At 35.8% G+C, this 17,753-nt stretch overlaps 1 pseudogene; it reads right to left on the reverse strand.

Moving 5' to 3' along the window:
• Positions 1-1,845: 1,845 nt before the first annotated feature.
• On the reverse strand, positions 1,846-7,822 carry LOC114375769 (annotated as a pseudogene).
• Between the last annotated feature and the right edge of the window lie 9,931 nt (positions 7,823-17,753).

A 17,753-nucleotide genomic window follows, 5' to 3' on the forward strand; every position in this document is an offset into this window, starting at 1 on the left:
AAGCACAAAACAAAGCTAGTGAGACAAGAGTTATTAACACATTATTTACACACTATAAGTAGAAGGGAAGCAATATATAAATTCTTACATTGTCTAGAAAAGGGTAAAATTCAACAAAAACTTTAAGAATAAAAGAAAAATAAAATATAAACTTTGAAACTGGTGTTTTAAAACTTGCTTGAAGTAGAGTCTTAAAAATACTATAATTTACTAAAAAAAATTTATTACCAAACAATTTAAATTAGATTAAACAAGTTATTTAATTAGTAAATAATACTAAAAATCATACTAGCTATTGATAATTTCAGTGGCAGAGAGAGACATAGAGAGAGAGAGAGAGAGAGAGAGAGAGAGAGAGAGAGACCTTTAGAAGGGGCTATTGAATGTAAGTTCCAAATTTCATAGAGCAAATAAGTTAATTCATTGGTCACTGAGATCCAAATTTGATAGAGCAAAATAAATTATCACAGAGCAATTGCATACGAAAGGCCTAATATAAAAGCAATTAAATTCTAATTTTTATTTATTTTTAAAATAAAGCAACATCCAAAACATAGGTGGAGGGTGAGACCTGGATGAATTCACTACTAGAAAACAACCTTTTTACATCGATTCTCTAAACCTTTCTACATCGGCTATGACACGTCATCGTAGCCGACGATGTTGAAAGTCACGTCTCCTACAACGACAGTTATTTGACCGATGTAGAATAGTTCACGTTCGAAGATGAGTGTCTTGTAAAACCCGCCGGTTATTAGCGCAAAACCGTCATAGAATGGTAATCTTTCTAAACCATTCTACATAGGTTGTAGTTATAACCGATGTAGAATGTCATACTTTCTACATCGCGTGCTGTCAAAACTGTAGTAGTATCTAAACCATTCTACATCAGTTGTTCTAATAACCGATGTAGAATAATGTTTTTCCTACATCGTTTCTGTTGGTACCGTAGTGGATGCTAAACCAATCTACACCAGTTATAAAAAAAAATCGATGTAGAATGGTGTACTTTCTACATCAATTATAAAAAAAATTGATGTAGAATGGTGTACTTTGTACATCGTTTGTGGTCTCAACCGTCGTAGAAATCTGTACCATTCTACATCAGTTTTTGCTTATAACCGATGTTGAATGGTGTACTTTCTACATCGTTTGTGTCATCAACCGATGTAGAATTATTAATTTTTTTTGTGCTTTTTGTTCAATAATGGCAGTAACTATACGTGCAAATATAATTATACTTAATGTCTCATATGAGACTTAATTTAGCAATAAAATTAATATCATATACTATAAAAAATTATGTCATACAACTGAAATCATTATGCATAATTATATGGCAACTTACACCTGCAAATTTTTTATTGAAATAAAATTATTACAGCTTGTGATATGTATAACACGAGTGTTTGGTTGCTCAAAATCTCCTATCCTAATCCTAGAAAAGCATAATGAAGTTGGTAGAGGCAAAAAGTCTTGAGCATCATGTAAAGGGATTGATAAGCAAATTCATGAACTCAGGGATTGATAACCTATCCTCTTCTTCCACAACAACTTGAACTTTCTCAAGAAACTAAATGTAAAATATGTGAATATTACTAACTATTGCATACACAAAATGTGAGCATATTCGAAATTTTCCAATCACAAAAGCAACTAAAACCATTCCTATTTGACAAATTAAGAATGCATGGTTTCAAATTGATAATTAACATATTTGTTAAATATAATTCTCATGATACATTTGTAAGGTGAATAGGTAGCTATTGACTATAATAAAAAAATGTTAAGCATTGGAGCCTGAACTGAAGCACACATAATTTATAAATATAATTAATCAATCAATCATAAACCAGCATTCAAGACTGTGAATTTAAGGTAATAAATTAATATAACAAGTTTAAAAGTTATATATGGCAGCAAAAGTGGAGTAAAAGAAACCAAGCAAACCAATAAGAGACCTAGTTATTTATGCACTATAATCATAAGACAGTTAACTAGAAGTAGAGTGATCTTCTTATATATACCTTGTTTTTTCAACTTTTGTATTCTTATGGAGCGTAACTCTTGAAGCTTCTCTACTACCAAGAGCAGCTCAAGCTGTGATATAAAATAATGTAAGAGAATCAATTAACTAACACCCAATAAGAACATAAGAGGAGGTGATGGGGGATAAAAATAAAATGTCATGATTCATATACAGACAGACAAAGATGAAAGTCATGCATATGCTTAATTTCTAAGATTTTGTGAGGCGGGAAATACTTTAAAAGTTTTAAAATGGATCGATAAACTACACAGAACTATTCCTTTCTCGAAATTAAGAACTAAGGGTCAAATCGGTTTGAGAAAAATGTTTTATTATTTTTCATTTTCAATTTTCACAAAAATGGGAGAGTTGAGACAAATGTGTAAAAAATACTAAATTTACATGTTCTATTATAGATGTTTTCACAAAAATCTACAAATGTTTTATATTATTCATTTATATTATTTAAAATACAAAAGATTATAAAGAACTAATAATGATACTTACAGTTGTACTCAGTCCATCCAATAACCTGATTTTCAATGTCATAGAAGACAAGCTTATTTGAAAGCGCACTAAATCTGCAACAAATAAAAATACAGGTGAGGCTGCATAGTAAGGTCATGGAAAGCAAGCTTTCTAGTGATCCAAAGTTGTGATAACTCCATTATAATTTACATCTAGAAAAAATATCAGGAAATTTCTTCCACCAGTAAAAATTATACATTTATTAGAATATTTAGTTTGTAAGTTTCTTCCAAAACAAGCATGGGACCACTTGTCTCCATAAAAAATCTCAAGACCAATAATATGCTACAATACTTTCACCAGCAAATTGCAAAAGGTTGTCAGAACCTACATTCACACCTTTAAACCCCCTATCAACTAATCATCACATCTTTTGACCAGATTAAATAAAAAGTAAAAAAGAAAAAAATAGAAAAAGGCCCTTCTCAACTAAAGAAATCCTCTTCTTTTGCTTTAGAAAGAAGATTGAGGATGTAGTGATTGAAAGCAAACTTCTACTACCTTTTGATTTAGGAACTTGTATCAAAAAATACAGAACACAACCCAATTTCTTTCAAATCTCCAGTTAAGATACTCACAAGATCCTATACAAATGTATTCCAGGATATGCATTTATAATATATTTGTCTTGTTTATTTAAGAACTCAGAAGTAATCAGGTTCAACCAGAACAAAAGGAAAAGTACAGAAAACAATAGCCAAGTCACGGGTTGATTAATAATCGTAAGCAACACTCAATTACTGGACTATCTATTAGCCTGCAAGTTAAGGAAAGAGCTATCGCGGTTTCGTGAATAACAAAGATTTTGGTGTTGGTTTAAACACAGGATAATATATACTAATAACAGGTTTTTGAAATAGAAGCTTTTTATAATTATATAATTATATTGATATATAATCAAGTTTTGGTATTGATGAATTATAATTATAAATGGCCTCCAACTTAGAACGTGGCAAAACAAAACTACTTAATAATATTGATATTAGTTAATTAATTAATCACTTGAAGCCACCTAAGATGCATATAAAGTAAAATCCTAAGCTTGATTTTAACACCGTCGAGGTTCAATCATTGGTTCCATAATATTATATAGTAGGCTGATTTAATTTGACCGTGCATTCCATCCTTGCTGAAATTTCATGAGTTTATCATCATATGAATTGGCTATTATAAATTTAAATTTTTTGAAAATAATTTCTATAATTATTTATGATATATATATATATATATATATATATATATATATATATATATATATATATATATATATATATATATATATATATGTATGATATGCATCCATTTATATAAATATTACAAAAAATTAGCTATACGTAATGACTTTTGCCTTAATCATCGAGCTAGTCCATCTTCATTTTTTTCTTAATATTGTTTTAACTATGTAGTGTACAATTGACAAGTGAAAGAACGTCACAAAACAATAGTATTTTTTTGTTGGTAAATAAGAAAAAAACTAAGTTCTCCCTCACAAATATTCCTAACCAAGGATCTATTTATTTATTTTTCTTATCAAAATTAGTTTCACTCACCATTTAGTTTTATATGTTTCAATATAAATTTTTTACTACATATAAAAATTATTATGAAACTTAATTTACACTTACAATCTAATTACATTAATAGCCTAAAATTATTTCTACTAAATTTTAAAATAAAGGGAAATCGTTTGAAAGACTTGTAGCCTTGTAGGTAAATTAAGAAAATAATTTGAAACGTCACCTACTATGTTTTCGAACTATTATACTATTCATTTAATAGTGAATTCATCAACATATCTTAAATCTTAAATAATGTAAAAGAACTATTTTTTAAAATAAAGTCAGAAATAAAAAAAATTATTTGCTTTTGAGCAGTATTTGAAAATAGAAATTTTTCCTGATTATGCAGAAGAGTTTTCAAGGTAAACATATGTGTCTATATCATTAGCTATGATCATTTGCTTCCCGACAATATGATGCTACAAATGCACGAGTAAAAGAGTGTTACCTGACTCTGACAACTACCTTGAAGTCATCCTCCAAGGATCTTTCGATATACTTTTGGAAGTTAAATTTACTTCCAGGAGCCAGGTGGACCTACACATAATAATGCATTGTAAAAGAGGAAGGAAAATTCAGTGTTAAAAGAACATGTCTTGTGGAGTAGGAATGACCGTGATAAATCCATTGTGCAAAGCCAAGTAGTCAGCCTTGCCCACAGACCTATAAAATTGTCTAAAGAAGCATCCCTGAAAGTAGCAACATGGAAGACGTGGTACAAGAGGTCAATTTAAAAAAAGCATGATAAATTCAAGTTATAAAACAGCAGCCTACTAATGATATTTAAAAAAATAGTAATAGTGACTCTACTAGTTCTACTACTTCACTACCCAATTTTTTCTGAGCTATACCTAAAACAATGTCTCTAAAGTCCCACTTTTTGTTTTCTTTAACAAATTTACATGTCTATGATGGTTCCAAAAAAGCCATGGGCACTTGCACCTATAACTTGTTGATTAAATCAAGTCCTCAACCTCAGGCAAATATAAAATGAAAACATAGTAGATTAGTAAAATGAGGCTTACTATATGGAAGAAGATTGAATATCTTGTCCACAAAGAAGCATGAGCTCTCACAAATGATGTTTCGTGTGTAAGCCGGAATCTTGAAGGATCTGCAGCCATAGTAAATTCCCAATATTGGCATAAGATTGTATGTAGCAGCATTTCAAAGTAAATTGGTATACTTATCAGTAAAATTAAGGAGCTAGTTATTTTTACACTCAAAGAAGTAAAACAGTTAAATACATCATCGGACATCATACCATTGGCAAACTCATACCCATGAGATGAAGTCTCCGCCTCCCAAGCTTTCCATCCTCGAATCTGTACACACAAAACATATATATTCAGTCACCATAGTAAGTTACCAACTCTTTAGTCTTCACTATCAGTGAACACAAAAAAAGGCATGACACTACTTCAGAATTTTATTAACAAACCAATATATAGTCAAGGACTCACAAACCTAATCATAGTAAAAGTCTGGGAACAAAAACATTCTCTATCTTTGATCATCTCATAGCAAGTGACCAATCTCAAGATTTAAACGCTTACATTTCGTATTAATCACCCAAGCCATTCTAATGCAATTTCTTTTCTATGTTGAAGTTAATGTACCTTAATTGGGTCTGGGCATGAATATGGTTATTATTATATTCTCTAGCACAGTTTCAACCTACCTACAATTGCATCCACAAATTTCTAATTCCCTCTTATACGCGCACTAACAACCAAGATGGAAAAGTGTGATAAAAACATAAATTTGAGCCAATATTTGACCTTAATTAAAACTAAATCTACTCATTGTTTTTCCTTTTCCTTAGAAGAAAATAATAAAATTATATATTAGTAAACAGAAGAAGTTTCAACTATCAAATCTTCCAGACATCATGCTTCCAAAGCAAAGAGGAAGTCATAGGATCAGTTACCAACTTGGTATCCTTAATATGCAGAGTTATGGAAAAATTACGAAAGTATTCAACCAATAAAATTATAAAAGAAAAAAGCATAAAGAAAGAAATAAAGACATGCAGACCTTTAGTCTCCCAAGAAGCATTGTGACAACACTGTAAAACACATGAAGGACTGCTAAGAAGAATATAAGGATGTGTAACTGGTGCAATCCATTTCCAGATAAAAGTGGTTGATGTCTCTGAAACCAACAACAATTACACAGGCAACTGCTGATATGAGAAAAAAAAGCTAATAAAGTTGGGTAGCAATGAGCAAAAGCAATTTTTGATATTATGTCGACTGTTGACAAAAGAAAATAAGTGGAAATTGTAGAGGATTCTGCTTTGAAACCCAACAAAATATGGGAGTGCAACACTTACAATCAACATAAAATACGTTATTTAGCTGAAGCAAGCATACATTTAAATGGAATTTTGAATGAGATAATCATCTGTTTTCAATTAGCCAATCCACTCCTAAGATGGCCTTTTGAATGAGACAAATGTACATCAAACAATATAACATAACATAATACGACTACAAAAATATGGTTTGTTTCTGTAAACATAAACCAGCAAAGCGATACATAAATTATCATATTGAAATACTTGGAATTTAAACCAAGAGGTAGCATCATCTGACAAATATCTGCATTCATAAGAAAGAAGTTTCCTACAGTGTTCCTCTTCACCACTTGATCCTTTGTGGGTACCAACATACAGACATGGCAAAAATTTGTCTGCCACATCGGCAGGAATGCATATTCTAACAATGTAACTTTGCCCAAAAGTCAGAAGCAGTGAAAGGAAACCAAAAACCATCAGCTCTGCAAAAACAAAATCAACAACATAAAACGTGCAATAAATAATTAATATAACTATTATTTATTATTATTATTATTATTGACATACATTACAATAAAAAAATAAATTTTAGTCAAGAAGAAGAGCCAAACTGATTTGGCTCCACCAGATAAGCATGAGTTCATAACAACTAATGGCTTTAATGAAGAACCCCTACCAGCTTTTACCTTTTCGAAAGCCTTAAGCAAAGCCTTCTTGTGTTTTTCCCTTAGTCACTAATAAAAAATTCATCAGGTCAACAAACAAGAAAATCGCAACACTGATCACACAATCAAAACAACCCCGCAACTTCTATGATTTAAAAAATTATGACACAATCTCAACAAATCCAAGAGTTTTCCATAGAAGCAAAAAAAAAAAAATAAAAAACTGAAACTGCAAAGGCAGAAAGGACAATGCACATCAATCAAAACAAAATCCCCAAAACTTGGAAATTTAGGGATCAAATTCAAAGACCAAAGCCTCAACAAAAGGGGAAAAAAATAAAAAAAAAAGGAAGCAATGGGGACAAAAATGAAGAAGAAAAAAAATTGCATTAACACCAAATTAAAGTAAATTGGACTAAACAAGAGGAGCAAAGAGGCAGTTAACTTCATTGTGAAATGCACAAGCAGGGAAACAACGCTAATAATTGCACATACAAATCAAAAGGGAGAAGAAAATAAATGTTTGAAAATGGTGACACACTGTTCCCACTTTGTGAAGGCTTTTCTCTAGAGTTATGGAAATCAAGATGAAAACAGTGCAAACACAAGCCACGACCCATGTTGGTGTCTGATCATGGTCTTTGGGATTGATACTACTCTCACTTGATGCCACAACCACACAACAACAACACAACCATGAAACCAGACAAAGACACAATTTTCTGTACTTTGAGACAAACATTATAGTATTACGCACAAACCTTCCAGGCTAAATAATTCCATTGACACTTTTGATCACTATTAGAAAATACACTTTCAACATCGGTTATTTAGAACATTCTACATCGGTTCTAAAACTGATGTTGAAAGTGCCGATGTTGAATGTATCAATGTTAACATCGATTTTGTAAAACCGATGTTAACATAAATATGATAACATCGGTTCTCTAAATACCCGATGTTAAACACAATGAACTACAACAAAAAAAGTGTACGCATGAGGAACGTTGACATCGGTTTTGCAGTAAAACCGATGTTAATATATTCTATTAACATCGGTTTTTCTAGAAAATCGATGTCAATGTTGATGATGCATACACTTATTTGGTGTAGTTCTTTGTGTATAACATCGGTTATGTGTAGATAACCGATGTTAACATACAAATATTAACATCGGTTATTTATGAATAACCGATGTTAATATACAAGCATTGACATCAGTTATTTACAGATAACCGATGTTAAAATACAAACGCTGACATCGGTTATACATAAATAACCGATGTTAATATACAAATGTTAACATCGGTTTTCTATTACAACCGATGTTAAGGTTCATGTCGACATCGGTTTTTGTAAATAACCGATGTTGTTTACCATATTAACATCGGTTTTTATTAATAACCGATGTTGTTTTCAAGTATTTTTTTTATATATACTTTCTGTTTTTATAGTAAACCCAAAATTGTACCTGTCAAATGCAATTTCAAGCCCAATTCACAACAAATAAACATTTTATTTTGCTTTCAAGCAGTTTTAATGATAATAAACATCAAATAATTGATTTATCATAAAGAACAATCATCAAATGAATTCAATGTTCATATTACATAGAAAATGTCAAAAATGTTAAACCAAAGTAAACTAAAGCTAAAGATAATGTCCCTAAATCATAGGCCTGATCTCTAACTCAGAGATAAAACTGTGCCCACTGGACCCGCAATGCCTTTAATCTCTTTGCCTCCAATGGTCTAGGATCGTTAAAATACTGCATGATGAAATAAATCATAATAAGTTAATAATGTAATACAAATTATAAATAAATTGATTTTGTTTGAAATAAACTTACCGCTTCCCAATTATTCCTAAAAGTTCCTAAAATGATGGTGGACATCCAGTGCATCACATAGTAGCCGCACTCAGTACTTCCTTTTTGTCTATTACACTAAATACATAATGAAATTTGGATATTAATTAAACAACTAGTGTAAAGACACATAAAGAAATATATATATATAAGTGGAAGTTTTATGTAAATGACATACCTTGACGACAATCCACCTAGCAGGAGCCTTTGATTTAGGCTGTGGAGCATAATCAAGACCTTTTAAAGCACTGTTCTAGATGAGTTACAATTAAAAACTGGTGTTGTACGTTGAGGTATTTCAATGCAAATGTATTGAAAAGAACACTAACCTATTAATAATCCCCTTAAGGTAGTTGTCTGGCCTGTTATGAACTGAACAAAACCAGACAACTAGGTGTTCCTTGGGCAGGATGACCACCATCTGCCAGTGTCCGCTGCAGTGGAACCTAAAATGGGTTAGTACATTAGTAAACATTAATTAAATTCAGTTATTTTGTGACTTACCCATTTAGGTAGTCTCCAAGATAGACATCGCGTTGTGAACTCTGCATCCAACTCTTTATGTAACTTTCAGACTCAAACTGTGATTGCCCAGACCTCTCAATGGACTGTGGCTCGAGGAATCCATAGATATCAGAATTCCCCGCTCGCATACATGTTTCAGTGAGATGCCTATTTATGTTAAGTCAAAGTTAAATATTTATGAATTGAAAGCAATAACTTAGGTAATTAAAAGTAATATAAAATGACTTACAGAATCCACAACTGTAACACTGATATGTTGAGACATTGACCACCGTGTGCGATTTCGGAGAGGTCTTCGTGCTTTATGTAGAGGGGGAAATCTGGATTAAAGACCCCGAACACGGTGGCATCCCATCTAACCTGATAAGGCCTCAAGAAATGCTCTGGGATGGTCAATGTCATCAGATAAAGCGGATCATCGACCTCTGGATCGAGCTTTGGAGTTGGTTTTGCCGGAGACACAGCTACCTGTTCATGAAACAAAGTTAAATAGCCTAATTTGAGGCACGCTTAATGAATTAATTTAAAAAGAAGAAACATATAGTAAGGACAATAAGTACCTGCTGTGATAAAGACTTGACCAGATGTGTCGGCCAAGCAAGGAAGGTGTGAAGTGCCTGTCCCACTAAGGAAACCTCATCAGTGGGTACAGGAACTGGAGCATCTGCATCTGTAACATCCTCCACACTCACCTTTACTTGGCCAGGCAACAAAGGAGTGTTATGAATAACAGTGGATCCCTCAAACTCCCCTTTGTGCTCACTCGAGGACCGGAGGGACCAACCAGAGGGTCAGGAGGCACTGCAAGTCCCTGAGATTGCATCTGCGACTGAAGCTGGGATAGCATATGGCTGAAGGATGCTATGACCTGCCGCGTCACTTTCTCTATGATGGACTCCTCTAGCTGGTCCCTGATTTTCTGGGTTAGTTGCTGCAATTCGTCAGGAGGCAGGGAGGAAGAGCTGCGGGACGTCCGTGGAGCTGATCCAAAGTATTGCTTGATGGTGACACCAGCTCTAGCAGCACGGACATGTCCAGGGTGCTCTGGACGTCCAATAGCAGTGGCGAGAACATCCTGATGTCCATGGGGGACGAAGGATCCCTGTGTTGCCTGCTCCTCAAAGGAATCCTACATAGAAAACACACAGTGGTACATGGCATTCACAAAATATTGAAATATAATTGTAATGGTTAGTTGAAAATAACTTAGAATCTTCTCAGCGATTTCCTTTGCGGCCTCAGTCCTCATCTCCCCTGTTTTCTTCGTGCGGGCCATCTTCCACTTCACGTGGCGTCTGACCGGGGATGGAGGGTCGATGACGCCATCAATGCTTCCTGACTGTGCAGCTTCCTCCAGCTTCTTCTTCGTCTTCTCAGCCAGGAGATTCTGCTCCAAATAGTCATAACCCCCACGGGACAAAATGTGGGGGGCAGTATTCTGCTTCTGGATGGCCTGTGCCTTCTTGCGCACATCCTGAAAAAATTAAACAATAATGTTTAAAATTGGTAGAATGAAGTATAACAACATCATGTTTTTTGAAAAACAACTTAAATGGCAAGGAACATACCTCCCAAGAAGGGTCTCTCTGAGTCTGGCAAAACTGGGCCCACTTTTCCTTGCTGATGCCGTATTTCTCACAGACAGTGTCCTCGACACCGTCCTGATCGGCTGCAAGGGCTCATTTCCTCGTGAGGTCTAATTTAAACTGCCTCCATCTCTCCCCCACGGTCTGAAGTAACTTCCTTTTTGTCCTACAATCAGAAGCCTCTGAGATATCAAATTCTGCCTGACAACATCAAATAAAGTTTATTTGTTACAATAATGTATTTTTTGGCTATTAATTAAACAAAATCAAATAAGAAAAGAAAAATACCTGAATATCCTCCTAAATCAGGTCCTTCTGAGCAGTAGGGACCTCCTTCCAGTTCTTGTAGATGACGTCCACCTTATCACGCGCCACAATCCCCAAATATGTTCTTAATTTCTTCCTGTGGGGACCGTCAGCCTTCCCGGTAGCAGGATCAACATGGACCACTGGTCTCTCAGCACCAGGAGGTCTAGTGGACAACGATCGTAGACGTGAGACTTTGCGTGTCTGCTTCACGGCAGATGGCGAAGTCGATGCGTCCGAAGGAGGAGGAGGAGGAGGAGAAGGAGGAGAAGGAGGAGGAGGAGGGGAGGCAGGTGGAGAACCCATGATCTTTTATACAATAACATACAACAACATACAAAATAGGATTAATCAAAAGAGGATCAGTCATAAGTGATTTAGTTGTGCTTTTTAATTGTGATTTGGGGCAACCATGTTAAAAAAAGTCTATTACATGTAATCAGCATTCAATGTATGCGTGATGAAATATAAATACTATATCTTTAGAAATACACATGTACATGGAATCCTTAGGACTTCATCCAGCTGATGTTTGTCGCCAGTTTCATCATCCACCACCCTTACCTTCTCTGCCTTCTCACGTTTATTGTTGTTAAACCCATATTTATGCCTTCTTCCCTTCATGTCTTGTTTTATCACAACTTTAGCCAAATTTCCTATCTTCAACACAGTTGAATCTCCTGTCTTATTCTCCAATGACACACTTTGATGGCCTGTATCTTTTTTCTTCATATGTTCTAGTGCTTCAGCTTCAGAATGCATAGAGCAATCTAAACTTTCCATTCATCACCAAAGGCTTCTGCATCAGCATTGACACTCTCTACCCTCTTTGGTTTATGCTTCTGTGCTGCATTCCGTGCTTCCTCCTTATAATTCTCAGATTTATTAGAGGTCTCACTAGAAGAATTAGCACCAATCTGTGCATGTTCCTCCTCTACCAGCTCAATATCTTTCGTTTCACCTTTGCTTTTGTAAACTACACTGTAATTTACAAAACAAAAGTTGAAAGGAAAGATATTGAGCTGGTAGATGAGGAAGAAGCACAAATTGGTGCTGATCGTTCTAGTGCAACCTCTAATAAATCTGAGATTTATAAGAAGGAAGCACGAAATGCAGCACAGAAGCATAAACCAAAGAGGGTGGAGAGTGTCAATGCTGATGTAGAAGCCTTTGGTGATCACTGGAAAATTCAGATTGCTTTATGCATTGTGAAGCTGAAGCACTAGAACATATGAAGAAAAGAGATACAGGCCATCAAAGTGTGTCATTGGAGAATAAGACAGGAGATTCGACTGTGTTGAAGATAGGAAATTCGGCTAAAGTTGTGATAAAACAAGACATGAAGGGAAGAAGACATACATATGGGTTTAACAACAATAAACGTGAGAAGGCAGAGAAGGTAAGGGTGGTGGATGATGAAACTGGCGACAAACATCAGCTGGATGAAGTCCTAAGGATGCCATGTACATGTCTATTTCTAAAGATATAGTATTTATATTTCATCATGCATACATTGAATGCTGATTACATGTAATAGACTTTTTTTAACATGGTTGCCCCCAAATCACAATTAAAAAGCACAACTAAATCACTTATGAATGATCCTCTTTTGATTAATCCTATTTTGTATGTTGTTGTATGTTATGTAGTCCTACGGATGCCATGTAAAACAAAATACCGATGCCTCAATCAGAGAACAATGTAGTTGTCACTTACTTGCTTTGGTGACCTCTGTCTCTGCAGAAAATTACATTAGACGATGTTAATCAATTCTCCTTCATCATGATCATTACGATTAGCATGAACGTCGTCAGCTTCTTCTTCTCTGACAACGTTAGGAGTGATTTGAGCGGTCAAAGGACTAACATAGGTGTCCATGTATGAATCATCATCTTCTACATTAACACCAATTGTTTTGCCCTGCAGAACCACGCAACACCTTTCATCACAAGGGTCTTGCACGCCAAAATACTTGTCTAGCTTGTTCTGCCATGATGAAGGAGTCATTGTGGTAACCAAGTTTCTTTAGGTCTACCACCGTAAATCCTATATCATCGGTACGCACACCGGTGTTGCTGTCAACCCATTTACATTTGAAAACACATACCGTAAATTTCACATAGTTAAGCTCCCAAATTTCATCAATGAACCAAAAGTAAGGGATGAAAGCTACATAGGGATTGACATCATTGACACTTGCAAAGTGTTGAGATTCAACCCTTAGGGTGACCCTGCTGTTCTGCATTGTACTTTTGTCATCTTGTGCTTTTGTGTAAAATGAATACTTGTTTATGTCGTATCCTTGCCAGGTTATAACATTTCTTTTAGGCCCATTTGCTAGCTTTCTTAATGTTTTTGAAGCATTCTCATCTGCAAAGATTATCTTTAAACCAATCACAGAAAGTCTTGTTATGCTTTTTCAAAACCCAATTCTTTGACATTTTCATATTATTCTGTTTGACTAAAGCTTCATGCTTAACTATGTATAGCAAAACTTCATTACTGTTGTTCAAGACATACAAGTGAGCTTGTAAAAAATCTTCTACACTTGGAGTGATCACATGCAGTCCTCTTGAACCCTTACCACCCACTCTGTCATCATGCCGAGACTCAGGAAGGCCAACAGGTTTAGCCTTCTCTAAGTATTTTGAACAAAATTCAATGGCTTCTTCTGCAATGTACCTCTCAACAATAGATGCTTCTGGACGATATAGATTCTTTGTATACCCTTTTAAGATCTTCATGTATCGCTCAACCGGGTACATCCACCACAGATAAATAGGACCACAACATTTGATTTCTCTGGCCTGATGCACAATCAAGTGAATCATGATGTCAAAGAAAGCAGGGGAAAATACATCTCCAACTGGCAGAGTATAATTGTGGCCTCATTTTCCAGCTCATTAAACTTCACAGGATCAATGACTTTCCTACATATAGCATGGAAGAAAAAGTGCAGGCGAGTTATGGCTAACCTGACTTTGTTTGGCAAGATGTCTCGTATAGCCACGACTAACAATTGTTGCATGAGCACGTGACAATCGTGAGACTTTAACGCTACAAGCTTAAGCTCCTTCAACTGCACAAGGCTCTTAATATTTGAAGAGTATCCTTGTGGAACCTTCACCCGACGAAGACACTGACAAAAACTTATCTTCTCCTTTTTGGACAAAGTATGGCAAGCTGGGGGCAAGTAAATTTTCTTCCCATCAGACCTTGGATGCAACTGTGATCGTATCCCCATATTAGCTAGATCTTGATGGGTATTCAAGCCATCCTTCGTCTTGCCTTGAATATTAAGAAGCGTCCCAATGACACTATCACATACATTTTTCTCCACATGCATAACATCAATACAATGTCTAACGTCTAGATCAGACCAGTACGGAAGATCAAAGAAAATGGACCTCTTCTTCCATATGCAACTGTTACTTTTATCCTTCTTTTGGGTCTTTCCAAATACAGTATTGAGGTGTTGAACCCGCTCATATACTTGTTCACCAGTCAATGGTATCGGCGCAACATCGTGCTCTTGACTTCTACTAAAAGCTTTTTTCAGTTGTCTGTAAGGATGATTGGGTGGTAGAAAACGACGATGCCTACTACACACTGTTTTTCTTCCATGTTTTAGTTGTATGTAGCTTGTGTTTTCTTCACAAATGGGGCATGCATGATGACCTTTAACACTGTAACCGCTGAGATTCCCATATGCTGGAAAGTTATTATTGGTACAAAAAAGCATTGCACGCATTTCAAACGTCTCCTTTCGAAATGCATCAAACACTACAACCCCCTGGTCCCACAACTTTCTCAGGTCTTCAACCAACGAACTTAGATAAACATCAATGTCATTTCCTGGCTGTCTTGGGCCTGATATCATCATAGACAACATCATGTATTTTCGCTTCATGCACAACCAAGGAGGCAAATTGTAAATTACTAGCAGAACTGGCCATGAATTGTGTTGCGTGCTTAAGGTGCCATATGGATTCATTCCATCACTGGCGAGTCCAAGTCTAAGGTTTCTTGCCTTTTTCCCGAAATTCGAATACAAACCATCAATCTTCTTCCACTGTGAGCAATCTGCCGGATGACAGACCAATCCATCAGAAATCCTTCCATCTGCATGCAATGTAAGGTCTTTTGCGTCGTCCTCGTTAGCAAAAAGACGCTTAAACCTTGGAATGATTGGAAGATACCACAAAACCTTCGCTGGCGGGCCCTTCTTTGACTTTTCATCATAACTGCTTTCCTCTTCATCCTTCACTTTGTACCGTGAAGTCCCACACATAGGGCATTTGGACATTTCTTGGAATTCATGCCTATAGAGTATGCAATCATTGGGGCAAGCATGAATCTTCTGATACTCCATACCCATGGGACACAGTATCTTCTTCGCCTTATAGTAACTTTTAGGCAGCGTGTTGTCCTCTGGAAGCAGATTGTGCACTACCTCAAGCAGTGAGGTGAAACTTTTGTTACTCCACCCATACCTGGCCTTCATATTAACCAGACTTAACACCACAGACAACAGGGTTAAGGAATTCTTGCACCCCGTATACAAAGGCTTCTTTGAATCACTCTGCAATCCTTCATACACAGGGGCATGTGCTTCCTGAAAAGACTCTTGTCCAAGGTCATGAATCATGTCCTCCAAGCGATCTCCCATTTCTACATCTAACGGTTCAGATTGGGACCCACTCTGCATGTCAGTCACTTCACCATGCCATATCCACGTCGTGTAATTCTTCTTCATCCCATCACACAATAGATGGTCCCGTATGTTGTCAAGTAGTTGTCATCTTCCATTCAAACAATTGATGCAAGGACAATAATATTTTCCTTCTTCATTCGGTCGACCTCTTTCTAAAGCAAATTGCAAGAACTGCTCTATGCCATCCTCATATTCTGGGCTCATGCGACTTTGATTGATCCAACTTCGATGCATCTAAGAAAATCCATGCATGCAAATCTCACTTTTTTATTTATAGGTGTAGCCCTATCCCATTTAGGAAGACTGTCTTTTATGTTAGTCTCAAACGTCATGGTTAGCATTATTCTGAACAATTTGAGTAAATTTCGGCAGCATTTCGCATTGGTCTCCAAGTACACGACATGACATCGGTGAAATGAATTTAACGATAATCAAGTATGCACTCAAAGAACAACTTGAAATGCATTCAACCGAAATTTCATCAAATTAATCAAAATAATAATAACCTGACCGAATGAGTCTAACATAAAAATACCAATCTCCCCAAACTGTCCAAATGGACAATTCAAGACTAAATACAATGACTAATGCAAACTATCCACAAGAATCATTGCATTCAGTCTCAAACGGGAATCTACGGTTCACTCAGCATGAACAACAGTTATTTATATAACAAATTACATTCAGCACGTATAAGAACATTCATGACATACAAGAACATTCATGACGTACAAGAACATACAAGGACATCAACAGTTGTTTGTGTGTGTGTGTGTGTGTGTTTGTCTCTTTATGGGTGTGTGTGTGTGTGTCTGTCTATGTGTATGTGTGTGTCTTTGTGTGTGTGTCTATGTGTTTGTCTCTTTATGTGTGTGTGTGTGTCTGTCTATGTGTGTGAGTGTGTTTGTGTATGTGTGTGTCTGTGACTTAGTGTGTGTGTCTGTGGCTCAGTGTGTTTGTTTGTCTCTTTATGTGTGTGTGACTCTGTGTGTGTGTGTCTGTGTCTGCGTGTGTTTGTCTCTATGTGTGTGTGTTTGTGTATCTGTGTGTGTCTCATTGCAAGGTAGCAAAGGATCATTATATTGTAAACATCATGAGCCACATGATGCACTACTAAGTTAACTGAATTTAATCATTGGCTTGTTGTTATGGAGGTAGATGACATTCCTTGTGTGGGTAAGCCCTTTACCTTGGTTAGGCCAAATGGATCATGTAAAAGCAAATCGGATAGAGTGCTAGTCTCTGATGGCTGCTTATCCAAGTGGCCACATAGTTCCCAATTTAACCTTGAGAGGAATTACTCTGACCATTGTCCTATCATCATCAATTGTAAGAGCACTGATTATGGCCCTAAGCCTTTTAAGGTTTATCATGGATGGTTAATGAATAACGATTAACAGAAGGTACTGAGGGATTGCTGGGCAGAAAATCATCCTATGGGGTAGGGTGGTTTTGCTCTAAAATGCAAGTTACAGAACCTCAAACAAAGACTGAAAAATTGGAGTAAAGACAATATAGGAGATTTCTACAACAAGGTGAAGCAGCTTCAATAGAAGATGAATGATTTAGAGAATTCTTTGACAGCTCAGCATTCTGACCAACAAGTCCAAGATCTGAAGAAAATTCAAGCTGAAGTTTGGGAAAAGGCTACTCTTCATGAATCTATTGTGAGACA

The sequence above is a fragment of the Glycine soja genome, chromosome 2 (assembly GCF_004193775.1).
Source record: "Glycine soja cultivar W05 chromosome 2, ASM419377v2, whole genome shotgun sequence".
Taxonomy (NCBI): domain Eukaryota; kingdom Viridiplantae; phylum Streptophyta; class Magnoliopsida; order Fabales; family Fabaceae; genus Glycine; species Glycine soja.